General features: G+C 34.8%; 1 non-coding gene and 1 pseudogene across 1 annotated transcript; one reads left to right on the forward strand and one right to left on the reverse strand.

Annotated features, from left to right (window-relative positions):
• Positions 1 to 2,795: 2,795 nt before the first annotated feature.
• The window catches only part of LOC143410774 (transport and Golgi organization protein 1 homolog), a 39,667-nt pseudogene continuing 14,511 nt past the window's right edge, over positions 2,796 to 27,951 (reverse strand).
• On the forward strand, positions 24,354 to 24,456 carry LOC143642350 (U6 spliceosomal RNA). Its single transcript, XR_013155641.1, has one exon. It is a non-coding gene; the product is annotated as a U6 spliceosomal RNA (small nuclear RNA).

A 27,951-nucleotide genomic window follows, 5' to 3' on the forward strand; every position in this document is an offset into this window, starting at 1 on the left:
GTAGTCAAAATTTCCAGACTGTAAACTTCTCAAGAGAAGGGCCTCATCTTTTCCATGTCATGTAAACTTTCCAAGGTGCTTGGCAGCACTCTGTACCCTGTGGAGTACTCAGTACCTTTTTGTTTGATGTTACTGATGTTTGAAGTTGCCCCCTTAAAATCATTAAAATGTAGCAAAACGGATACATTGTTCTTTCTGTTTTTTCATAGACTATAAAACATGTATATCAAAGTGATAATTTAAAAAAAAAAAAACCTTTTTTTTGGTTGTAGATGGACACGGTACCTTTATATTTATATGTGGTGCTGAGGATCAAACCCAGTGCCTCACACGCAACCCCAGCCCCTCAAAGTGATCATTTATATGAAGAAACATTTAGCATCCTTCACATAAGAATGCTTTTTTTTAAACCTCTATTTATTTATGTGATGCTGAGGATTAAACCCAGGGCCTTGCCTGTGCTAGGCAAGTACTCTACCACTGAGCCACAACCCCAGCTGCCACCAAAGAATGGGGTTATATGAAAAAAAAGAGGATGCTTTGTATGAATGTCTTTCATCAGCATTAAACAAACTTAAATTGAACATTGTCATCAGCTTAGCTTTAATTCAGACCTGAATGACCAAACCTCCCCTGCCAAAAAAGGTGGTTTTATCTTGAAGCAATTAACACAAAACAATCTGTATCTCACAAATTAGTTGTTTAAATTTACTTTCTAGTGTGGGAGGGGATGAGTCACTGGACAGTAATTACAACTATAGCAGTAATACTTTCAGGTTGAAACACTACTGCTTCACAAATGAAATGATTTTAGTAACTATACTCAAACACAATTTGCTGGAGAGGACTTCTAAAACTTTTGAGATACAAAAGTATAATTGAATCAAGGGACAGTATTCTCTCACAACCGGTTTATGGGCAGCTACCTTGGGCTTTGCTACAGAAGTGGTACAATCAGATGGATGTAAGGAGAGTCACCTATGGGTGGGTTCAGAACTGCTCAGATAAACTACGTAGAACACGTTATAGCTTACTAATAGAATAAATACAAAAAAGGCTTAGAGGGAAAACTACTGTTGCTTTGAATAAAAAAATAAATCTGCCTTTCCTTGAAAATCTATCTTCCTAGCTGACATCACCTTTATTTAAAATCTATTTTAAAATTAGAAGTTATAGTAACTTCAGCATTGCCTTGTGTCCTGTAGAGGTTGAAAGATACATTCAAAATTGGTGTTTGTGACTTAAATTTTATTTTACATGGTTAAAAATGGCATAAGCTATTATATGGTTTTCCTCTTACACACAGCTGCTGCTTCTGATATCAAATGGAGGCTATGTAGATTGAATTCTTCTAACGGACTCAAATTCTTTTTGATTTGAGTTATCTTCAGTAGTTTAGAGATTTTGTTTCACAGAGATTTTGTTTCACACTGAAGCTTTTGCCCCTATTTTGAGAATACTTAGGGGACATAAAAAGAACAATGATATGTTCTAGGTTTCAACAATCCTATTACTTTCTAGAACTTTAAAGAATGGAAGAATATGGTCTAGCAGTAAACAAAAGTACCAGGCTTTTATAATTTTATTTAAATCTTAAACCTCTTAAAATGTACTGTTAAAATTGCTGTAATTAAAATTACAGCTCTGGAGAGCTAGTTCTTAGAAACATTGTTTTAAAGACAGTAGTTACCGATTCAGGACTTGCTTTAATTGATTTTTAAATAAAATATATTTGAGTATCTGTAAAAAAAAAAAAGAATTTAATTCAGCCCATAGTTGCTGATTAAAGACATTATAAGCCTTAGAGTTTCATTCATTCTTTCTCAGAGGATTATACTTTTCTAATTTTTTTATCATATTTCTTGAAAATCAGTGGCAAGGTATGGGAAAGAGAAGAGTGTGTGTGTACATTTTTTAAAAGAAATTTCCTTATTTTTTATAGACATTACATACCACCCTATATTTTACTGTTATAATGCAATAATGGCAAAAGCAGTAGAACTTCAGGTCAAACAACTCTTGCTACTAATGTAAACTCATTCTCAGAAAACCATTCTCACATGGACAGTGGTTAGAAAAAAGTACATGAATGTGCTACAAAAATAGAGCCACAAGACTTCTCACAAGTATAAGTCCACAGTTGACCAAGGTCCAGCCTCCTTAACAGTGAGCAACAGGAAATATGCTGTCAAGTCACCATCTTCAGTTCTGAGAGTGAGTTTACATGCTTCCCCAATGGCACAAAGTCTCATGACGATCCAATGAATCAACAGACACTTGGGAAATATTAATAAACAATTTTTTATGAACTATTGAAACAAAGAACTTCAGCAAGAAGGAAAATGAAGTTTATGATCTTTGAGTAAACATTTTTAGCATAACAGTCTCTGCGACCAGATATTTAAAGAGAAAAATCAAGCTTATAAAACACCATTTCTCTGTTATCAACTGGAATACACTAAAAATAGGATAATGGAAATAACATGTTCTTAAAGCATTTCCACAGGAAATGTCCATAATTATGACATTCTAAATCATTTAGCAATTGTATATGCTACATTAACTAAAACAAAGGTATTCCTTATTGAACATTTTAAAGTTGGAAGGATACTCTAGTTTAAGTGGGGGATATTTAGGGGGAAAATATTTTGGCTCCAAATGTATACTGTGCCAAGGCAGCTTCATTCTAAAAACATACACCATTTAAAATAAACTTTTATATTTTGAAGCCAATAATCCTTCAACACAATGAATAGTTCATAGTCCACTTTCTGACTAAGTGTCAGAGGTTAATTTTATGGGCCCTGTTTTAAGGCCTGTGAACAGCCCTCACTACTCTGAGAACCGGGTGTAGGTGGAGGTTCATCTTTAAAGCCTGAAGACATTAATTCTTTTGCAGCAGGTGGTGGCCCATAGTCTTGGGGACCATGAGTTGGAGGTGGTAATGGGGCACCAGGAATGAAGTATTCTCTTGGGCCAAATGAGCCTAAAGGTCTAAATGGTGCAGGTCCTGGAAAAAAATCACGAGAGTCAAAAGGCAAATCCCATTGTCCAGGTAGAACACCTGGTGCATATTCTCTGAAGCCTATTGGTGGACGCATACCAGGACCTGGAAAATAAAAAGGAAGTTATGTAAATACCCAGAAATTTCTGAACTTGGGTGATTTCAAGTATGTTAATATAGTCTTTAATTTCTCCCAAGCCTAGAAAATCAACTGGTGAACATCCTGACTTGCCAGATGAGGCAAACTGAAATGGAACAAGTTTAGGTTATAGCCTGGCCAACCAGCCATGAAGCAACATATTAAGGATTTAACCATGGCTATACCTAGCTCCAGGCTTATCTTTTTTCTTTCCCTACTATATAATTGCAGAATTATTTCTATCTCACAAGAGCTCCATTTATATTTGGAAGTACTATATTACCATGACAAGATGATAGATTATGAAATAAGAACTTTACTACATCAAAGAAATTTTGATAAAAGGAAATCCCACTATTTATTACTGTATCCATTAAAAATTCATGAAGCATTTCAGCATGGACTTTACACATGCCATCAGAATCAAGGTGCATGCCCTCCTGGAAAAGGCCTTCCACAGCCACCTAATTAAATCAGCAACATTTATTATGTCACTGTTAAATCCTCCTCTTTAACACTTCCCTCTGACTTTTCTCAAGGTAAGGAGGGTTTGACTTTTCCTTTTCTATATTCTATAACCTACTGCTTATGCTTCCATTATGGGTGATTACAAACTTTATGCTATAGGATTTTCATATCTGTGACAAAATTTTAAGTTATGTCATGTGTCTCATCCACCTTTCCATCTATTGCAGTGCATATCAACATATTTTCAACAAACATCTGCAGAAGTAATATTTCTGGCTTTTCTCAATATAGCCCCTTATCCTTGTCTATGAGATAGCTATTGCCTATCTCAGTATAAGATTATGTAGTGTCCCATATGTCCCAGAAAACTGGAGGAAAAGTTAAAATGTACTCAGCTGTATCCTTTCATTGTTAAGACCTGAGATAGCAACCAACTGTTTTAGCAAGCAATAGAAATGAAAGATGAATGTGATTTATAAGTCAATCACTACTGTTCAGATCATCATACCAAATGGTGGCGGAATTGGCCGAGGCCCAAAAGGCCCACCGAGCTGAAATGGCGGTCCATACCAAAAGGGAGGTGGTAGAGGCCGTCCCATCGGGGGTCCCATAGGGGGGCCCATGAAGGGTACCCCTGAGAAAGGAGGGGGCCCTTTCATAGCCATATTAACCTGCAATTTAAGATTTGAAAGCAGTTAAAAGTGTTAAAATTCCTATGTATTAAGACAAAGTACCAACAGCGATAAAAGCTAAAACCCAAAACAGGCACCTGTCCACAGAACACCATCAGTGCAGCAAAACTCTACCCACCCCTCCTGTGTATTCCCACTGACAGCTTACAGAAGTTAGAAGGATTCCACAAGAGGGAGCAGTTTGTTACTGATTGTATCTGCACAGGAAAGGGAAAGGCAAGAGGACTGGCAGAGGTTATTAACAGAGGTGATTTCTGACCAGTATGTCATGCTGTATTCACTACAACCTATTTCAAAGGGAGTCCCCCCCTCCCCATCACTTCCCTTTCATCACAATAGCTCATTACTTCCATATTAAGAATGAACAGAATAAAATGAAAAATCTATTTTCTACCCATGTAATAATAGCTACTATTCAGAGTATCTTCAGTAAGTCTTTCATATATTATTCAACCTCTGAGATCTTTAAGTAGACTGTCTTGTTTTAAATAAGAAGGAACAAAAGCAAATGGATTATCATAATTGTTGAAGGCCACACTGCATATTAAAGGGTCTCAATCCCAGGTTTGCCTCCAAGCCATGCTTTTCCCACCTCTACTCCTCTCTAACAATGGGTCTTTGCTCTCTTTTAAATATTCTACTACAAAGGGGTTTGGGGGTCTTATCTAAGCTGCCCTTAGATTGCTCCAGAGATGTATATTCCTGGAATATGTATACACTGGAACTTGAGAAGTATTTTCCAACACAATGCTATATACACAAATTAGGAAGACAAGGCTTTAATATTTACTTTCATTTACTGTACACCATTTGAGATATTTATTTATCATTTCCTATGAGTAGTGGGTTTGAAACTAAACAATTAAAAATTTATTTTATTATAGAGCTGCAGAAGACCTACCAGATATAATAACAACACAGTTACAAGAGAATACACTTATGTGAACAAATGAGACCATTGCTTGGGACTGGCTCAAGAGGTCATTTCAGATTATCACTGTTGCACAGAAACAGTATTTCACTTTCAGAAAATCTGATACCAATCTAATTCAAATCACTCAAAATAGGGTTTGCTCAAATGGAGGAATTCTTAAATAGCATTCTTCCAATCAAAAATAAAAATGATGAATTATATAATTTATAATGAATTTACTCTGCCTTAGAACATTCAACACAAAACACCATATAAAGTTAGAGTGATAACTTTTCACATTCTGTAGTTCATTATAGTTGTACACACTTAAACCATATTTCCAAGTTAAGGAGAAAAGTAAGCTCAATATTGCATGCAGTTTAAAGCAAACAAGATCAGTGTCATGCTCTGAATATCCTTCCCAGAAATGCACAGAATAAAACCCAATTCAGTTCTCAACCTCTAAGTACTTACTCCAACTGGATGCTCAGTCAAAGAAGTAATGGTAGAAACTGAGGGGGTCTCAGGTTCTTGGGGAACAGTTTGCTTTTTGAAAACCAAATGGGATAGTACAAATAGAACACAAAGAAGGATAAAGCAAAGAGCAAGTACTGTAGGAAAGCTACATGTTCCTGCACGACCACGTGATTCACAGTAACTACAGAACTTACCTTGCCCTCATCCGTCACCTTAGCTGGAAAAGAACTTTTGGAGCTGCTGTTCATGTGAGCTGGAACACATCCTGGGTCTGTTAGAGATCAAAGAATGGATTCAGACTTATTCTAACATGAAAAGAATAAAAATCCTGCATCCACAATTACAGATTCTTTGAAATTACTTGGTCTCTTTACCAGAGGCAACAGGTTTCCCAGATGCCTCAGAAGACCATTGAGTACGAGGTAAAGGTCCATCCATTGACCCTTGGGAAAGAAAGATCAGAGCCCTTGTATGTATTTTTCAGAAGAAATAAAGCACTGGTGGACAGGTCAGGGTTCAACAATAACTAGAAAGCAACATTAAAAATGGATTGCCCAGGGGTTGGGGTCGTAGCTCAGTTGTAGAGTGTTTGCCTAGCATGTGTGAGGCACTGGGTTTGATTCTCAGCACCACACCATCTACAATTAAAAATATTTTTTTTAAAAAACGGGTTGCCCAACACGTAAATCACAATTTATGAAGAGACTTAAGTAAAATAAAGAACTGCCTTGGGTTGATAGAACAGCAAATTAATACGTACTGGTCCTAAACTTTTAGCTATAGACTTGAAGTATGTGTAGGTTGGCTTTTCTTTAGTCTGTATAACCTGACTTCCAATCTTACCAAGACTACAGTCCTATTTAGAATTGGAAATAAGACTCAGTATTTCATATTGGAAATATGTATGCTACATAAAGTTTAAGGCTACTTTTATAATATTTGGGAAAGGAACACCATAGAGATTTAATTTAAAGATAAAGGTTTACACTTCACAGTGTAAAATTTAAAAGAAAAAAACAATACAGGGACCTCCAGAAAAAAAAAATGTTTTCTATTCTAGAACAGATTTTACAGAAATCATTCACTAAGATAAAGTAAGAAATTATCTTCTATATATTGTACAGGCCCAAATTCTATGTTTTCATTAGAATATTCAAAAGGGAAAATAAAACAAAACCTTGAAGCAGTTTACTATAAATCAACATGTGAATGCTCACCAAATCCATTTCTAGGCATATCTCTTTGATTAAGAGTAGCAGAAGGAGGTCTCCCAGCTGGCTCTGCTGTCAGTGGAGGGGAACATTCTCCACCACTCACGGGGGATGGACCAAAAGAGCCATTATGGCTCAGTGGACCTAAAGACAACAATGCCGTGTTACTACTTTAAGGCAGCCTTCTCCCTGACACCAACCCCGACACCTCCCGCTTTAGCAAATCATTCAGATTATTTCATAACCTTTACGCACAGAAATAAAAAGTAATTTACATACATTCTGCACCAAGAAATAAAATAGCTCCTTTTACAAAGGGCCCCCTACCTCTCCGAGGAGGATTTTGTAAATTTGGTCTCCCCGGCATTAGTTTTACAATCACAGGTTCATCTTGCCGCATTGCCATCTTTTGGGTCATTTCCAGTAGTCTTGAATATTGAGAAAGAATGGGCTGAATTATGAAACAGCAATCATAGATAATATCTAGCATAACCTTAAAATACTATAAAACATACAGTAAGACACAAAAATCACATACTTCTGTCTCAAATTAGCAGCTTCCCTTTTCTCTTCAGCTATAGCTCTTTCTGCAGAACGAGCTTTGAGCTATTAAAGAGAAAATATTCAAATTCAGTTGCGGTAGGCTATGCAAAAAATAAAGAAAAGGGGGAAAAAATCTTACCCAATTATCATGAGCTTTCTTCTCATGCGTAGCAATCTGAAAAAGACAACACATTAAAAAAATGTTTTTAGGGACTCATTATAATAGCCTATAATTGTCTGTATTAGATATCAAAGAATTCTGCAACTACAGGACAGTATTAATTACTACCTGGTTTTTAAATGAGCGCTCAGTTTTCTGTAATTCTTCTTCCAACTCTTCAATTCTCCGCCTAAGAATTACAACAATTGAATAAAATTTGAAACATTCTGACCATTTTCCCTTTATTCCATCAGCTATACTTTTAAAGACTTATCATACATAAGAAAAACATTTCAATAGTTATATGAATCCAGTGTGATCAAAACTAATACTACAGGCCAGGTGCAATGCCACATGCCAGTAATCCCAATGATTGGGAAGCTGAGGCAGGAGGATCACAAGTTCGCGGTCAGTCTCAGCAATTAAGTGGGAACCTATGCAACTGAGAACCTGTCTCAAAGTAAAAAAAAAAGGTCTAAGGGTGTAGCTTAGTAGTAAAGCACCAAAAATAAATAAATAAATAAATAAATAAATAAATAAATAAAATAAAAACCTAATACTAATAACTTCTTTATCATTTAATTGCTAGAGACTCTGAATTGATAAATTATAATTTATAATTATAACTTAACTGTTCATCAGTGTGTTCTCAAGTAATTCTGCTAGAATTATCTTCCTCCTTAAAACTTTTTTTCTTTTTTTCAAATTATATCCATAGAAGATTTCCAAGGTCTATCAAATGCCACACTTTTGTGGGTCTTGATATAACACACAGCAAACTGATTTCTTAAAGAATTACTACAACATACAAAACCCCCAGAACTGTTTGCATTGACCAAGTTCCCTATGGTCTTGCCCATTGGGTACAAGTAAATTTTTGTTAACATTTTTCATTTGTTAAGTTGAAATTTATTTTTTCTCCTGTGTGAATTGAATGTGTTCATATCCTCTCGTTATTTATACTTCCATGCTATTTTCTTCTATCTCCATAATGTAAAAAAAAAAAAAAGATTAAAAAGAAAGCTAACACTAATTCATTAGACATTGACACCCTCCTTTAGAAACTGAACTCACTTGTAATTTTTAACTTCCTGTACAGCGGAAACCACCTTTTCATCTGCAGCTGACAGCTGCTGCTCTTTTTCTAGTCTCTCACATTCTTCTTGACTCAGTTTCCTAAAATAAAGCCAGTTATCAAATCAAAAGTTTCCCTTTGTTAATATCACTTCCCACAATTCTATAAAATGCTTAGGCACATAAAATGGGAATTCAAACCTGCAATTTCATAAATCAAACTCTGGCAAATCACATACATTTTCTAACTTCTCCTCTTAATTCTCTACTTACCAGTAAATAAAATAAATGTGAAAACAACATGTGCCCCAAGGGCAAGTCTCCTGTGTGTAAGATGATAAAAACTCACTTTACTTCAATGTGGAAGATCAGGACTGATCAACCTAACATAATTAAACATATTAGGATAAAGCAGGGGATAATTCTTTTCTCGTTTCTGCCATGGGTAGGACACTAAGTATATCTTTGTCATGGAGGAACTCTTTTCTCAATCCAAGACTGGTACCATAATAAAGATATAGTCAGTCAAAGAAAAAATCTTCTAGAATATGTCTTTTAGCTATGCAATTAACCACAGAACATTTTTCACACTTTAGATATCTATTTCAAAAGAATTGTAAATTAAGCAAAAAGACAAATCTGAGTTTTGATAATGTCTATCAACCAGAAAAAGAAGCCAAACTTACCCACTATCAGAGTATTATCTACTGACAAGTTTTAACTCTGATCATGAAACTCAAGATGTTCATCTACTGACACAAAGGTAGCCACATTTAATGATTTAAAAAATACTATTTTCTGCTATCCTTGTACTACTTTAGCCATAGTTCCAATTCAAAAGATAATTAACTTGAAACTTAATTTTCCATAAATCAGAAGAACTACAGTAAAAAAGGATTACTGATACGAAACAGAAAAAGGGGATTATATATTCTTATATAGCTTCTCATTTAATTCTTCAGCAAGTATTTTATGAGTGGCTATAATATACTAGTTACCTTGTAAGATGCTAAAGAATAAAAGAGCTCACTGTTTCAGGTATAAATGATGCCTAAATGAATATAATAATTTTCCCCACTGGCTTAAGAAGGAATATGGAGAAAACTTAATCTTGAAGAAAAGAGAGAATTTTGTTTCCAATTATCAAAGAGTTAGTCTGAGAGCACTAAGAACAATCCAAACATCTTTATAAGAATATAAAATTGTGTTTGAAGGGATCCAAGCTAAAAAGTCAGTGAAGATATATGTATGTGGCCAAGATCCATTAAAAAAAGGAATCTCAGAATTACAAGTAAGGCTGGCACTTTAAGGTACTTTTCTCCTATTGAAGATAACACAAAGATATGAGTCTGAACCAAGCCTTCATTAAATTCCTGGGCTTAGAGGAAAAAAGAGGCTACCAATAAAGGGACCCTTAATAAAAACCCTAGCCTTTGAGTTTAGATTAGAAAGTACTGCACACTTAAGTGATGAACAGGCAAAAAATCCAAAAGGAACAATACTGAAACATTGAAAAGACAAGTCATTTTTGAATTATCTTAATTGCTAAGTTTAAAGTGGCAATCTTACTAAAGTAACCTCAACACTTTTCTATAAGAAGATAACTTCGTCTCATCTATAATTATCACAACAATGTTGGCCAATCAAAACTGACCAGGCACTCCATAAGACAAAATTCTGTGAGAAAAAATCCCACAGAAAAGGAAACCAGCTAATGGGGTTATCCACACATGTTTTAAAATCACTGTGCTTTATATAGTCAAAAAGTAAAGTCAAGATTATGAATTTCAGGGCTGGGAATATAGTTTAGTTGGTAGAGTGCTGCCTTGCATGCACAAGGCTCTGGGTTCAAACCCCAGCACCACAAAAGAGGAAAAAAAAGATTATGAATTTTGTCAAAGGATTAGAAACTATAAAACCAAGAAATAGTTGGGTGTGGTGACCTACCTACAGTCGAAGATACTCAGGAGGCAGAGGCAGAATTATGAGATTAAAGATAGCTTGGAAAGCAGTAAGACCCTAGTCCCTTATGAGAAAGAGCAAGGAGTCTGGGGAGGTAGCTCAATAGTAGAGCACATGGCTCAAGGTCCTGGGTTTGAGCTGTAGTACTGAAATAGGACTGGGGTTGTGGCTCAGTGGTGAAGCACGGGCCCCACATGTGTGGGGCAATGGGATCAGTCCTCAACACCACATAAAATAAATAAAATATTGTGTCGGGCTGGGGATGTGGCTCAAGCGGTAGCGTGCTTGCCTGGCATGCGTGCAGCCTGGATTCAATCCTCAGCACCCCATACAAACAAAGATGTTGTGTCTGCCAAAAACTAAAAAATAAATATTAAAATTCTCTTTCTCTCTCTCTTAAAAAAATCCTATAAAAAATAAAATATTGTGTCCATCTACAACTAAAATAATATTTTAAACCCTGAATTTTTTAAAATCCTAAACTCAATGAATGATTTTAGCAGCAGATTTGGGAAGTAAAATAAATCCTAGCGCTTTTAACACAGGTCAGAAGAAAATATCCAGAAGAAGTAAACCAAGAATGTAGGAGGCAGGAGAAATCAAATTCTAATATGCATTATTATAATCAGAAGAGAGAATGAGGTAAAATCAACATTTAGAAAAAGACTCGAAAATTCAAGAAGTGTTTAATGGTCCCAAGCAACATAACTGCAAAAGGAAAAGTGGGTGGGGTGGGGAAAACTACACCTAGGCACTTCCCAATACAACTGTTAAAAAAACAGAGAAAGGACTACAGAAACTAGGGGAGGGATAAGACCAAACAACAATGATAATGGACTCCTTAAAGAAAAAATTTAAAACAGATGGTAATTAATTGGATATTTTTAAATTGCTAAAACTAAGTAACAGTCAAAATTCAGTAGCCAAAAGAAAGATCCTTTAAAAATGGAAACTGGTTTTAACTCTAATCATGAAGTTCATGTCATAATAACCTAATACAGATTATAAAGGTAGCAATATTTAGTGAATAAAATACTATTCTGTTTATCCTTGTACTACCTTTGATACAGTAATCAAATCTATCATTAAAGGTCAATGTTCAAATAGAATGAAAGTAATTTCAAATAAGAAACCAACAGTGTAGAATGCAGAACTACAGAAACTTTAAATATGTGTATAAATTGAATGAATGTCTTGTGAAGTTAACAGTATATGAAGTACTAACATACAATGCCACAACAGTTATCTGATTCAGGAGCTACTTAAAGCCCATAAAAAAATAATAAACCTATTAATCTATGTCAGGTTTTTATTAAATCCAGAATATATACCATGGCCTTTAAATTATGAGAAGATGAATAAAATTATAATTATATAATTATAATTCCATTATAATTTATGATTACATCGAGCTTATACAGGGGATGAGGAAAATAATTAAAAATATTTAAACTATTAGAAAGATACAAGGAAGAAAAAAAGAACAGGTCATCAAATAGAAAGCACATTCTTCATAAACCACAGGCACATATTGACATGGACAGACTTATATTTTAGAAAGTCCACTCAAGCGGCTATAGAGAAAACTACTAAGAATTTAAAATAAGCTATATACAAATATAAAAAATGGAGAATGAAGACAGATGATCTAGGTTAGAAACAGAAAAGATGACAGAGGCATGAACTAACATAGTACCTGAGGATGAGTAAAAAGAGTACAAACCACAGATGATGACTGAATGAATTTTGGAGGAGTTGAGAAAAATAGTGCTACAATTTAATTGCATTACAAAGAAAATTAATTGCCATTTAGGTCATTCAGATTACTAGTAGGGACAGAGAAAACAAGTGTTCTTTTAAAAAAAAAGTGATAAAATGAGAAATGTTTCTTTGAAACAGGCCAAGAATTTAGAACTGGCCTGAACAAAAATTTGAGATTCTAAAAAGGTCGCTTGGAGATCACAGAATTTTAGAAAAGTTAATGGAAAGGTTTCAATATTTAATGCATTAATTAGGCAGCAGAAGTCAAAATACCTAAAAATAGTTAGGTCTGTAAGAAGGTCTGTCTTTGCTTTACAAGATACATACATATATATATATATATAGATAGATATAGATAGATAGATATAGATATAGATAGATAGATAGATGCCAAAGAGTAAAATCAGGTGCAAACAAATAAAATCTGACACAACCTATTTTTAGAGAATTCAAGTATTTTGTGGATTAAAAACTTCAAATGAACTTTCAAAAATAACTAGCTCCACACTGAGAAGATTAATATATAAATACATACTACAAAGGTACTTCTGTAATCATAACTCCTAAGGTCCTTGCCACAGTTCAATTTTGTGTGAACATCTGAGATATTCAAGTACAAAACTTGTACCATCAATAAGTAAATATTATTCCTTTTTGAAGTTTTTATTCTACTAAAACATGTCATTCCAAAATCACTCAGTATTTTTAAAGGTCCAGAGTTAGAGATACAAGTTCAAAACATTAGAATTACATAACTGATCACAATGAAAGGTAATTAAAATAAATAGGGGGATCATAGAAAGGGTCTAGAACTTTGAGAGGTATTTCCACATCAGTGACTGTTAATACCATTTTACCACTTCCTGCCTTCATATGAATTTGACAATTGATTACGATGTCCTCACAGCCTTAGTTTATGTTTCCAACTACCTCAGGACTCTTAAGACTGACGATGGAAAGAAAAATGCAACTTACAGGAAACAAAACACAAAGGAAAAAAGACAAATCTCTACTTATTACAACTAGAAGAAATTGTAAATAATCTTAAGAAAAGATAAAATTATCTATTAGTTTACACAGTGATAACAATAACAAACAATGAAAATCTTACTTTTGTATTGCCATCTCATCTTTCTGGTAGAGTTCATTTAAAATCTCCACTTTCTGCCTTAGAGTTTTGCATTCCTCTTCCAGTCCAACTTTAGAAGACTGTAGTGAATTGCAGTCACCTTCTTCTAATTTCTTTATTTGGTCTGTAAAGGATAAAACAGCTTATCTCTATATGTGTACAAGGACTTAAGAACATGTTTGAGGGAGTAGTGCCAAGAAAAGTAAGAAGCATGAAAGCAAGAAGCCATTCTTTATCTTTCCAATAAAATTTTAAGTCTTTCCAACATGGCAATTTCTTCTCAAGAAGAACCCACCTTCTAGATTACATTTTGTGGACATGGAGGCTCTTAGCTTAGGTTGTAAAAGTTTTAGATCCTCTTCAACTACTGATATTGTAGTTTGTGTCTAAAAATTGCAGAAAAGAGAGGTATTCTCAAAAGTGAGGCACAGGAAGAATTCACAGGCACTATGGGACTCTTACAAAGAACTATACCCGAGAGACATCCATCATCTGCTTAATTTGATCTTTGATCTTCTCATTCCGATCACCTAAAAAACAAAAGACTTTAGCTTTTTCTTTCCTTACTTTTAACTCTATATTCTCCTAACTTCCCCAAACTAAATAATGATTGTGTTCAAACACCAGAAGAAAAAAAAATCAATTAAATAACTAAACTGATTAGACTAATGACTTTTAAGAGAATTGCAAGCTTAGATTTAAAAAAAAAAAAGAGAGAGAGGTGAATTTCAGGCGGGGGTTGTGGCTCAGTGGTAGAGTGCTCACCTAGTATGTGTGAGGCACCGAGTTTGATCCTCAGCATAAAAATAAATAAAAGTACTGTGTCTGTCTTAAAAACAAAACAAAAAAAGGTGAATTTCTAGTTTGCACAACTAAAATGTTATCTATGCTATTCTTGTAAGATAAAAGCTTTCTTCTCTCTCAGATCTATCTTCACCTGGGCAAGTAAGTGTCTTATTTAGAAAGATTCAATCCTCTATTTTCTCCCTGAATCTACTACCAGGTGTGGTTTGAAATACTTGCTATGTAAGCAATATCCAACTTGGGAGAAAACATCTGGAAATATTTTCCTCATCAGTAAACACTGTTACACTCCCTCTCTCTAGCTTTCTGATAGTCTCTAGCCTCTGTTCTCACAGCCTTAGTTTATGGATCCAACTACCTCCGGACTCTTAAGACTGACTGTGGACCTTAAAACCATAGAGCCATAGAGATGATGATTATCAAAATCAACTATCATCTGCATAAGTTAAGAAACAAATTTCTCTTACTGTACAATGTTCAATACTCTAAGTATTGTATAGGATGTGACTATTATAGCTTCAGTGTACTTACTAGTTTTCAATGGGATAGAAAAAGTCAGTGTTCTTCACATGCCTATTGCTACATTATACCCCAGCAACCCACCTCTGCCAATGCAACAGACATATCTATAGATCCAGTGATATGTGTCTACAACCCTGAAGCTTAAGAAGAAAATCAGCCAGCTGAAAAGTGGCATCTGTATAAATACTTAATTAAAGACAGGAAAGCAAAAAAAGGATTCAACCTCCCTGAGACTGATCTTACCTGCTACCTCTCCGTTGGTTAATTCATCTGACTCATCTTCTCTATTTTGATCCTCAGATTCAGATTCACATTGTAACCGATTCAACTGTGTGATATAATTAGTCAAAGCCTAGAAAAGAAGCAAAAGGTTGGAAGACTCCCGATTTTAATTCAGAAGATTTCAGGAGAATTCATGAGATGAAACATGTATTTGGAGTATAAACTTACATTAATAGTATTATCTTTGTGATTAAGAGCTACAAGTAAATCTTTCTGGGACTTCTCAAATGATTTGATTTGTTCACTGAGTTCAGCATGTGATGTACTCCAGTCTTTGACTTCTTGCTGCAACTGAAAAGTCAAAACACATGAATTCCTGTGGGTTAGGGAGGGGTTTCTGCACTGGATACATCAGGACTACAAGACTTAGACAAAGAAATAGAGAACCATACTCCTCGGTGGCCTGCCTCAATCGAGGGGGTTGAGACCTTGGTTAAGGAAGAGGGCCGAGTGGCCCCAACTCTCACAGCTGCAGGAAGAACATCAGAGCTCTCAGGAAGTTGACCCTGTTTATTGCATTCCCAAGAAAACTGCTGCCAATTCAAATAATTTACCTCCAGCAGGAATGGCTGGGCACATATGACTGTCTCCTAAATTTAGATTCCTTATCATGTAATCTTCCCTTGGCCAGTGAATCAGTAACTACTCAAAAGAGGATCATAAAATACTTAATTTTCTCATTTAAAAAGTTTCATTGAGGCTATGCAAGTTAATAACTGATTGACATTTGATAAGAAAAGCAATAATCCAAAAATCCAAAACAGATGGAGAACATATATATGCACTCAATTTAGGGAGCATGTTTAAACTTTGCATATCTAGAAAAGGTCCTACATGAATATTCCTTACCTCAGAAACAGATCCAAGAAAGATACAAGATAATGATATTCCCTTCTCTAGTTTACATTATGCATGACATCAAATTTTCTTTACCTGCTCTTTCGTCTTCGTAAGCATGGTATTTTTTTCCTGAAGCTGACAGCATTCCAACTTCACCTTCTCTTCACGAAGCTTAGCTTCATTAAAGACAATTTGAAGCTAATGCAAAACACTAGAGTTAGTGAATTAATTCCAAAGAAAAAACAAAGTTATACTTTCCCAAACCAGACATCATATAGTTCTCATTTTTTGCACATTTTAGCACACTTCAAATTTTTGGTCCGCAACAAAACTAAGATGTAGTATTAATATCCCATTATGCCAACTATCCCATTAGCAAGAGTTGGCAGCTTTACCTCTGAAAATTCAGAAGTATTCACTGAAATGACATCTTTAAGCTTCTCTATAGATTTCTTATTTTCCATTATCTGCCAGGTGAAAACAGAACACAAAATATGCATTAGGATCTCAGTAGAAATAGTGATATATGTGTGTGTGTGTGTGTGTGTGTGTGTGTGTGTGTATGTGTGTATGTGTGTGTGTGTGTACACACATATATATACTAAAAAAGATAAACACAACAAAATATTTGTCAAGCCATCCCATTACATTTCAGGTAAATGCAGGGGATCCAGCTTTGGACTAAGCAAAAAATCAAGAACTGAAAGAGATGAGGAAAAATGAAGTCATAAATATTTCATGGCATCCACAACCTTACTGTTTATGAGATAACCAGAAAAAAAGGTCAAAGTATAGAAAATCATAATGCAATAATAAAATGTTTTAAAGCATAGAAAATTAATTAATTACTGTTTCAAATAAACCAGTTCAAATTAGTAATTTTTTTTCTAGTGATTGAGAAAAAAATTTCCCAAGATAAATTTTAAAATTTTCTTATCTGAAGTAAAAAATGATAAAATTTAAGGGAGAATAGAATAATCTCACATACAGAAGAATTCCAAAAAATTTATAAAGATATTCGCTCCTTAAGGAAGTGGACATAACTCCGCAATCTTTGTTTGCAATGCCTGGGATTGAATCCTGGGCCTCATGCATGCTAGGCAAGTGCTCTACCATGAGCTGCATCCTGAGCTCGTAACTCTTCATACTTTAACTGTGGGCTGTGCATGGTAACTTCCAAAGAATATAATATGAAAAGGATTGGAAAGAATTTTTACAGTGGAGAAATCTGATAAATACTACCTCAGCTAGGTGATCAAGCTTACTTGGGGGTAGGATATTTCAGAACACACTCTCTACTATCTTTTGCAACTTTTATGTAATTACAGAAACTTATAGAAATTGAAAATGAAATATGTAAGTAAATTTTTTTTAAGTACAGAAAATTGATTAATTCATTACTCTTTCAAGTAAAAAGTAAACAAATACTGTTCAATTGGACAATAGTTTTTTAGTTGATCTGCATGTTTCCAAGGGCAGAGCGAAGCAGTATGAAAATTATCCAAGGTTGAGAATAAAAATATTTCCTAGGCCCATAAAAATAATTCATTGTATCAGTACTTAAAAGTTCCACAAAATGGGCACAGAAGTGGGTTCAACTTCCTTGACTCCTAATCTTACTTTAGTTAACAGCTGGACTAAGTTCAACTTAACCAATTTTACAAAATATTTCAAAAGCCAAATTATAGCAACACTTAGCAGCAAAACTCTTACCAAGTCATGATACTTAGCATTCTGTTCTCTTTCAGATTCTAACATAACATGAAGACTTTTAGCTCTCTCATCCAGAAATTCTTTAGCTTTTTCAAGAAGCTTTATTTTATCCTGGGAAAAAAAGGTGTCAAGATTACTCACTCATTACATTTACTTTTGAGTTTAGAATGTAATTCCCCCAAAAGAAGGAATTTTTACCTTATATTTAGTTGCTTCATCAGAAAGAATCATATTTTGTTTCATGGTTTCTTGGATCTGTTTCTTTGATTCCTTCATCTATGTAAATAAAGCATTCAGAATTAAGATACACAAATTATAGTGCTACTATACAAGTTACTTCCAGACAAGTGACCCTTTCCAGAAGAAAGCAGTACTTAATACATATGACTGCTTAGAATATGAATGATTTGTAGGAAATAATGAAATAAAAATTTTAAAATACGATTTTTAAATTAAAACAGGTAGAAATGATTCAAGCTAGAACCAAGGGAGAAAGAAACAAAAAACTAATTATACCTTCTGTTCATACTTTGAAAATTTCTGTATCAGTTCTTCATCGTCTTTCATGAAATTGATTATCTTTTGGGCAATTTGCTGTTCAGTGACTAAAAGGGGAAAATACACAAGATTATTATAATCACTAAATGAAATTCAATTACTCAATCTACTAAAAGCAAAGACATGTTATATGGTACTATGAGGAAATACTTCTTAGCATAACTATTATGCTTTTAAAAAGCAATCTATGCTTATTAGCAATAAGAGTATAAAATTATTAAAATTTAAGAAAAATATAAGAACAATGATATTTTGCTGGGCGCGGTGGTGCACACCTGTAATCCCAGTGGCTCAGGAGGCTGAGCCAGAAGGATCCCAAGTTCAAAGCCAGCCTCAGCAAGAGCGAGACACTAAGCAACTAAGTGAGACTTGGTCTCTAAATATAGGGGGTTGGGGATGTGGCTCAGTAGAGTGCCCCAGAGTTCAATCCCAGGTACCCCTCCCATCCAAAATGATATTTCAATTTAAGCTTATTTCACAGATGGGAAATACAGTAAAGTGTTGTAGCTTGATATTCCTCCCTTCTCAAAACACTTTCTTTTCAGAAAATGTAATCATTTAATTCTTTGCAAAGAAAAACAGAAATGAAAGCATACTGATTCACATTAACATTCTTTAAATTATCTACTCAATTACTTAATGCATGATTAAATCATTAGTATAGAAATACTCTTCAAATGTAATACATCTGCATTACATCAATATTCAAAGTTAATCTGCCCCAAATTAAAACTTATCATCTCCCTATCCACAATTTGTTCCTCCTCTTTATCTCCTATCTCAGAGTTGGAACCATCATCATCTATTCAGTTATCCATGCTAGCAACCTAAGAATAGTAAAATTTTCAGGAGGTAAAAAAGTAATAGACATTAAAAGTCACTGTATCTACTTCTAACATACATAAAACACACATCAAACACCAATACAATACAAGTTTAAGAAACCTAAAAATTTACCTTGATATACTCTATCTTTTACCTAGAAGAGAGAAAAAAGATTAAATTTGATGTCAAACATCTGCTCAATAGAAACAGCATTCCTAAAACAACAGTCAGAATCATAACCAAGTGAGAATTTAATAACATTCTTGTTCAGAATAATAAATTTATAGGATTAAAAATAAATAAAGGTTAACAAGCATTTTAAATTTAATTGGTAGTGATATTTCATAAATAGGCTCTGACATAAAAACACTAAAATATGTACCTTATTTCACAGTAAAGATGTGTGTGTGTATGTGTGTGTGTGTGTGTGTGTGCGTGTACTCAAAATCATTTGCTTGAGAATTCTAAATAACCAGGATAAATTCTAGAAACAATGACTATTCAAAAGGAATCTGAGGAAACAATATTAAAGGCATAATCTTTGTACTAAGATATGCCACTTTCACTCACCAGAAAACATCTTAGAACTTCAATTTAAATTTGGCTATTGGCTGAATTTAGAAACTAAGAGGCTACATCATCTTATTTCTACAAACCACTAAATATATAGCAAGAAATCTGAAAGGGAAGACTACTAGAAGAAAATGCACAAGCAACAAGAGAAATGACAATTAACATATTCTGGAAAGGACAAAAACAATCATTTCCTAAAGACAGCAATAAACTGCCTGATAATAAAACCTAAGCAGAAATTTTTAAAAACATCACTAAATTTCTTTGTAACTTTACATATACTTGTCCTTTCAAATGTTATAAATGGTGATGGGATACTCAGATGTGTCCATGGATCATCCATGGAATCTTCGTAATAGGAAATTGCATTCAGAAAACTCCAACACAGAAAGAAATGGCATTTCTTTAATGTCATAGCCTTGCTAACCTTTTACTCAAAATGACAACAGAGGAAAATGGAAAGTAGCATAAAAGCAGTCATCTAAGGAAGAGACTAAAGCTCCAAAGTCAAATGCTGAAACTGAGGAGCAACAGCTAGGAACCAGATCCCACATAACCTAGTGAAAGGAGAAACAGGTACTGGGGTTCTTGAAATGAAAGAAACAAGAGAGAAATATAAAGTGTTTTCATGTTTTTCCCTTCTCTTTATCCTTCTATTTCCTTTTTCCTTTTAGCTGAGAAAAAGTTCAATGAGATTAGAAAATTCCTCACAGGAATCCAGGCAAATGATTCTTCTATTTAAGAAGGGAATACTTTTTAAGAGATTTTACACTCAATTGTACGAGGATAGGAAACTTATCTTAACAATGATATGTCTGATATAATTAAGAAATCAGAAAAAGAACACCCAGATTTGAAAAGATTTGTATCCAATGCTTTTGGCCTCTTTAACTGTTAGGCTTTTCATATGCAAAGTCCATTTACCTAAAATAATTTTCTTCCAATTATGTTAAATAACTATGAAACAGAATGACCTACAGTACAAACATAAGTATGTATAAGGTTATATATATATACGCTTATACATATATGTACACACATACTTACACAGAGATAGACTAATTCTGCTCAGAAAAAAAAGACTTAATGAACAAAACATTTAATGGATTTTTGGACAACACATAATCTATACTTCCAAATAAAAAGGTATTTTCTGAACATATGATCAAATCATAAAATCTGGGAAAAATATATATAAAAGACTGGAAAAATTATCTCATCTCCTTTTTCTCATTTTACTGTATTTCTTTGTAGCATTTCCCCCTGTTTATATGTGTTTATATTAACATACAGTTCATCAACATTTAAATCTTAGTTTCTGCTTTTTTTTCCACTTCACATTTAATTGTGAGCATTTTCTGTACCTCAAAGCTTTTAAATAGATAAATCTGCCTACTATTCCATTAAGCGAACATACAATAACCCCTAAATGAATTATGTTGTGCTAAGTCTTCAATCTAATACACTGTTCCACTGAAAAACATTACCAAAATTTTTAAAGCATAGTTATTTCTTTAATATAGATTACTAGACATATATGCTACATAAAAGGATATTTATCTAACCTATCCCATCTTTTATCCCACTTTTAAGACTTCTGATACATATGAAACTACTGGTCAGGACGGCTGTAAGAATTACCAGTTCTACCAAATGCACCCACACTAAATTATTTTATAAGGTTAGTTTGACTTAAACCACTAATTTGTGTTTTAGCAACTGAAAAGGAAAAAAAGGGGGGGCAGTGACTATATAAAATAATCCTTGTGCTTATGTGCTAAGGTATAAGTAAGTTAATTTACTCACAACAAGAACAGTTCTCCAAAAGAAAATGACAAAGGATACCAATCCAAAGAAAACAGTGAAAACTACAGGCTCCCATGGTAGTCCATAAAAATCAGGCCCAGGTTGATACTCATCAGGCAATGTAGTAAACAGCTGAAACAGACAAATTAGAAGAAATGGAAAACCTTAAATTTATAACAAAACAGTCACAAAGAATCATGGCAATTCTAAACCAACCTTCTCGTCAGAAATCCACCTCCTCAATATTTTCCAATAGCTTCTTCAAGAGAAAGGATACTGGCAGTCTCATATTTTTTGTTCACTTGCAGTGTTTTCAAGTATAATGAATCTAAATATTTTTTAAAAATTTATTTATGTATCTTTAGTTTCAGGTGGACACATTATTTTGTTTTTATATGGTGCTAAGGATCAAACGCCTAACCCTAACCCTAACCCTGACCATAACCCTAAACCTAACCCGAACCCTAACCCTAACCCTGTGCCTCATGCATGCTAGGCAAGCGCTCTACCACTGAACCACAACCCCAGCCTGAATCTAAATACTTTACATTGAGCATACATTTCCAGTTTGTAACAGGCCCTATATCATCACATTGTCTAACACCTGGCTAGAATCCCTCTGGATCATTCTTTTCTCTTAGATAACCTGGTTTTTATAATTTAAAAAATTCATTTAAGACAAAAACTTAAATATATGAAAGAACTAATTAATTTTATGGCAACAAATAAAAACAATGAAACAATAAAAAGATTTCAAGCCCCTTTGGGTATCATTTGATAAGCTAGAAGAATACCTTACTATTCTGAAAAGTGTTTAAATGAAGAAAAGGAATCAAATATTTATCTCCTGCCTTAACTATACAAACCAAATATCTGTGTAAAGAATAATCAATCATAGCCAGGCGCCGTGGCACACACTTGTAATCCCAGTAGCTAGGGAGGCTGAGGAGGGAGGATAGCAAGTTCAAAGTCAGCCTCAGCAAAAGGGAATTGCTAAGCAACTCAGTGAAACACTGTATATAAATAAAATACAAAATAGTGCTGGGGATATGGCTCACTAGCCAAGTGCCCCTGAGTTTAATCCCCAGTACCCCCCCCCAAAAAAAAAAAAAAAGAAAAGAATAATCAAATTTTTATTTGTGTAGGCATCCCAGCCTTTAAATGAAGAAAGAAAAATCCCACCAACTCAGACCATTGCTATTTTGCAACCTATAATATATTAGCAAATCTCGCCAACGTCACTGTTGACTAGTAGTCAACATCAAAGGAGAGGACATGCATATGTCAATGCAATATTTCCTATTAAGTTTTCATAAGAAACAGAATTGAACCTAAACCTGACTACCAATTTCCAAGAAAATATAAAGCAACAGAGAGAGGCTGAGGTTGTTAGCTCAGCACTTGCCTAGAATGCATGGAGCCCGAGGTTCAATCCCCAGCACCACCAAAAAAAAAAAAAAAGGCAATAGAGAAAACAGGTTAAATTGTTGTACCAGGGGGATGTTATTTATTCACCAAAACTACAATATATCCTAGAAGTCCCACAAACATATTTTTTTCAGTTATTGCAAAAAGTTACAACAAAAGGAGAAATCAATAGATAGTAACTTATATGAGACTTGTTCTCCCACTGAAAGCAACCAGAAAGTTGGAATATATATATTATTATTATTATTTTATTTTTTTTTGTACCATGGATTGAACTCAAGAGCATTTGATCACTGGGCCACATCCCCAGTCTCAGCCCCATTTTGTATTTTATTTAGAGACAGGATCTCACTGAGTTACTTAGAACCTCACTTTTGCTAAGGCTGGCTTTGAACCCGTGATCCTCTCTCAGCCTCCCGAGCCACTAGGATATTAAGGCATGTGCCACCATGCCCAGTCAAAATATATTTTTAAAGAGCTATTTTTCAGATAGAAAGCCACAAGGGACATGCAACTGTCACCCCTAAGAGCAGGAGAACAAATAGGTGAGCATTCTATCTTGAGGCACCCTCTAGACATCAGTTTGGGAAGGGGAACCCAAATGGGACCTAACAGTCTCACTGAGGAGAAAGAGACCAGAGTTCCAGGAGATTAAGCAGCCAAAAACATGTAGAGAAAACTACCAGAAAGATGGGAGCCACAAAGAAAAAGAGTTCCAGAAATCTGCATAAAGGTGGTCTTCAGTTTGGGGCTACATTCTAAGCAGTACCTGCGAGGGCCAAGAACAACTATAAGCTAACCAATCCCACAGTTGGCACTGAGTTGGGAGAAGTCTGGATTCCAGCTAGCCAGAGAGAGTTGACATACAAAAACAGTATGGTCAACAAGCTCATGAAGAAGTATTTGATCCAGGCATGATGGCACATGTCTGTAATCCCAGCAACTCAGAAGGTTGAGGTAAGAGGATCCCAAGTTTGAGTCTGGCAACTTATCAAGAACCTAAGCAAGTTAGTGAGACCCTATCTCAAAAAAAAAGTTCACCCAATATCATTAATTATCAGGAAATAAACTCACAAAGACATACCCACTAAAATGGCCCAAGTGCTAGTGAAGATGAAGTCAAGTGGAAGTCTCCTAAATTGCTGGTGGAAGTATAAAATGATTGTGGTCATTTTTTAGCATGGCTTGACAGTATCACATAAGATAAAAACATACATTAAACGTAGGAGGCAATTGCACGCCTAGATATGAGTCCACTTATGGGGCATATATATGAAATAGTACTATAGGAAAAATGAATCTATAGTTTAAAAAAAAAAAAGTTATCAGTGGTTGCCTGGAACAGGTGGTGAAGGAACTCACTGGGAAGGATCCCAAGGAAACCCCTTTTCTAATGAAAAAACTGTTCTATATCTTGATTATGGTAGTTTTTACATGGGTATCTACATTTGTTAAAACTCAGAGTGCGATTGCTTTGGCAGCACATATAATAAAATTGGGACAATACAGAAAAAATTACCATGGTCCCTGAGCAAGGATGACACCCACATTTGTGAAGCATTCCATAGTTTTGTGGAAACAACCCTTCAACAGATGAATGGATAAAGAAACTGTGGTACATATACAAAATGAAATGTTACTTATAGCATTAAAAGAGAAAAAAATTATGGCATCTGCGGTGAATGGGAATATCAGGCTAAGAGAAGTAAGCCAATCCCAAAAACCAAAAGCTGTATGTTCTCTCTGAAAGTGGATGCTGACCCATAATGGGGGTGAGGTGGGTGGCAAGGGGCATGGAAAGAATGGAGGAACTTTGATTGGGCAAAGGGGAGGTAGGACAGGCGAGAGGGCATAGGGATAGAAAAGATGGTGGAATGAGATGAACCTCATTACCCGAGGTACATGTAGGACTACTACACGTGTTGTGTACAACTAGGAAAAGTTTTGTTCCATTTATGTACAATGAATCAAAATGCATTCTGCTATCATGTATAACCAATTAGAACAAATTAAAAAAAAAACTCACTGATATTGGCTATCAAGGAATTACTGTTAAGTTGGGTGATGGCCCGTGGGTTCATTATACTATTCTCTATGCTTTTCTTTAAAGCTTTTCTAATTAAATTTATTTTTAATTAGTACATAGAAATAAACATTATAAATATTGAAGTAGGTAACATGACATTTTGATGCATGTATACACTATGTAAAGTTTAAATCAGGTTAAATATATCTACCTCCTCAAGCATCATTTATGGTAAAACTTTCACAATCTTTTCTTCTAGTATTCTGAAATGTACAGTATGTTATGGTTACCTATAGTCCCCTACTATTCTCTCTGCTCTTATTTGAAAGTTTCCATGATAAAAATACTAAAAATAATTTTTAAATAAAGATATAACTTCAAATATTTAAAGGATTTCTATGTAGAAAAGAATTCAACTTTATAGAGGAAATCATGTGGAGGAAAATTTGGAGTCAATACAAGGATGAACTAGACAACAGAAGAACATATAGCCTTGTAAGAGAGTGACTCAGGCTAGGAAATACTGGGTGTACAGGCCTCATAACTACTCGTCAGGGCCACAGTAAAGAAAATTACAGCAATGAGTGAGAAACTAGACTAAGAGCCTTCCAAGGTTTCTTCTAACACTAAGATTCTACTAAGATTCCATTGATCAATGAATCTGATTGGTGCACATCTCCCAAACACATCAGAGCCTATTACTCTCCAGTCCTATCAGATATCATACTACTTGTTTAAGATTTTACATTGACTTGTTCATAATTTTTGCATATATTTGTTAAGTCCTTTTCTTAAGGCTTTCAAAAATCACAATCATGCCTTACACCTGTAGACTCTTTTAGTCCTCGCACAAAGTCCTGTACATACTGGGCCATCAAAATGCCTTTTTGAAGGCTCCTTTCAAATCAGTCTCGTAACATTGTGCCTCTTCTTTGCCACTCACGTCAATGTCTTACCTATCACCGCAAAATCACTGACCATACCTGCACCACATTTGTGTACCCCGACCTAGACCTAGAGGAGGGCTCTGTGCATATCTAAAAATATAAATAAAGAAATCCTTCCCATATCGTGAGGCTGTAAACTTTCCAAGTGATGTTGATTCATTCTGATAATCAAATTATGACTGTGGAAGACTGGGCTTTAATCACTGGAAATATCATTATTCTAACTGCCTGGCTTATACATACTCCTTACCCAGGTGGCTGCCACCACCATGAACAAACATGGAGCCAACTGAAAAATGATTCATTTCTCCCCATCACATCTTTTCCACCCTGGTGGTCTTTCCTCCCCAGGTATTCATTGTCTTTATACCACCTCTGACTGCCTACATGAGAATTAGGGGGTGCGTGGGGGTAAAAACCCTACAAAATGCCAGACACCTCACCAGACACTTTACCTTGTCAAATCATTTAATTCTTATGATTGGAGTAAGCATTATCTACATTTTTCAGATGGGGAATCTGATATTCAAAAGTTTAGTTATTTGCCCAAACTTCTAAATGATAACCTTGGGATTTGAAACCAGATCTACCTGGCTTCAAAATCTATACATTTTACAATGAAAACAACATCATCACTTTTCTTACACAAGTCTTGAAATAACACAACCTACAGGAAACAACTTCAATTGAGAAGGATTACTGTAACAATGGCCCTAGGACCATCTTATCCTCCAATCTCTAAAAGCTTTCTCATTCCTATAATTAAACTCTAAAAGTCCAATATCAACAAATACCATGAGGGAGAGGTAAGTCCTAAAATGCTTAGATAAGCTTCTAGACGGATTAAATGTCTTGTTTGGATCATGATTTTCTTTAGAAAGGTCAGCCTTAAGTGACTCTTTCTAAGAAACAGATCTAACCTAATTCCTTTCATTCTTAAAACTTTCTAAGGATCCCCACTATTAATGGTCTAATGCTACTTTGGCTCATGACTTCCTTTAAGATTTGCTGGCCTCTCCAATAGACCATCCCCATCCAACTTCACACTTTATACAACACCAACTATTCACCTTCTCCTGGCCTCCCCAAATATCCTTTTCTTCATGTTTCCATTTCTCTGAACACATTTCTTCTGACTGCCAGGTTCCCCCACCATCCTCCACCCCAGCCTGTCTAATCAACAACAAACCACATGTCACACTTCTGTTTGCCCTTTGCCTGTGCTTCAAACACATCTCAACTACTTTCTGACCTTATTGATCACCCTTCCAACCATAATAAATGCATTTATGGACAATAATGTTCTACCATCAAATAAATACCTCTCTTTCTGCCATTATCTTACTGTGTTTCAAGTGAATGATATTATCTCCCTGCCAGAATGAAAGGTTCTGAGGGGAAGAACCAAGATTTTACAGGTGTACAAATGTCCACCCTTGGTAGACAGCAAATCTTCCTCATATGCTAAACTAAGTAGCCATTAAGCCACACCCCTATGACTTTTGTTTTAGGAGCTATCTACTCAAAGGGTCAGGAGTCATTTTCATAAAGACATTTTAAGTTCTTCACTTCATGACCAGAAGCCACTTAAAAACTAATAAATAATCAACATTCTAATTGAAGAAACTATGTCAAACTTACCATCTTAGTGAAATAAAGCAAGAATGAATATAACAAGGAAAGCACGTTGTCCAAAAGGGTGGCATCTGCTGGCTCTTCCACCTTTGTCTCCTTTAGTTGGTTTTTCTGTATCAGCATCATCAACAGGAGTACCTTCTGTTATAAGTAGCTCTAAAATTGAAAGGGGAAATGGCTATTTTATTTTATGCTATAGAATAAGAATTGTCTCTCTTCAGTTTCAATATTCATCGAGTGTTTCACTAAATATATAAGTCACAGTGCCTGGAATATGTGGCTCTCCTAAAGACAATTAACACAGAGAAGAAAACTTCAAAATCCTAATTAGAGCTGTCAGACCCTTCAATTATAAAATGAACAAACTCCAGTCTACTCTCCACTACTTCCATGGCCATACAACTGATATCAGAACAATATTTACTAATGGAAAATTTTTAAAACCAGAGATATATAGAC

Source organism: Callospermophilus lateralis, chromosome 11 (genome assembly GCF_048772815.1).
Source record: "Callospermophilus lateralis isolate mCalLat2 chromosome 11, mCalLat2.hap1, whole genome shotgun sequence".
NCBI classification, from domain to species: Eukaryota; Metazoa; Chordata; class Mammalia; order Rodentia; family Sciuridae; genus Callospermophilus; species Callospermophilus lateralis.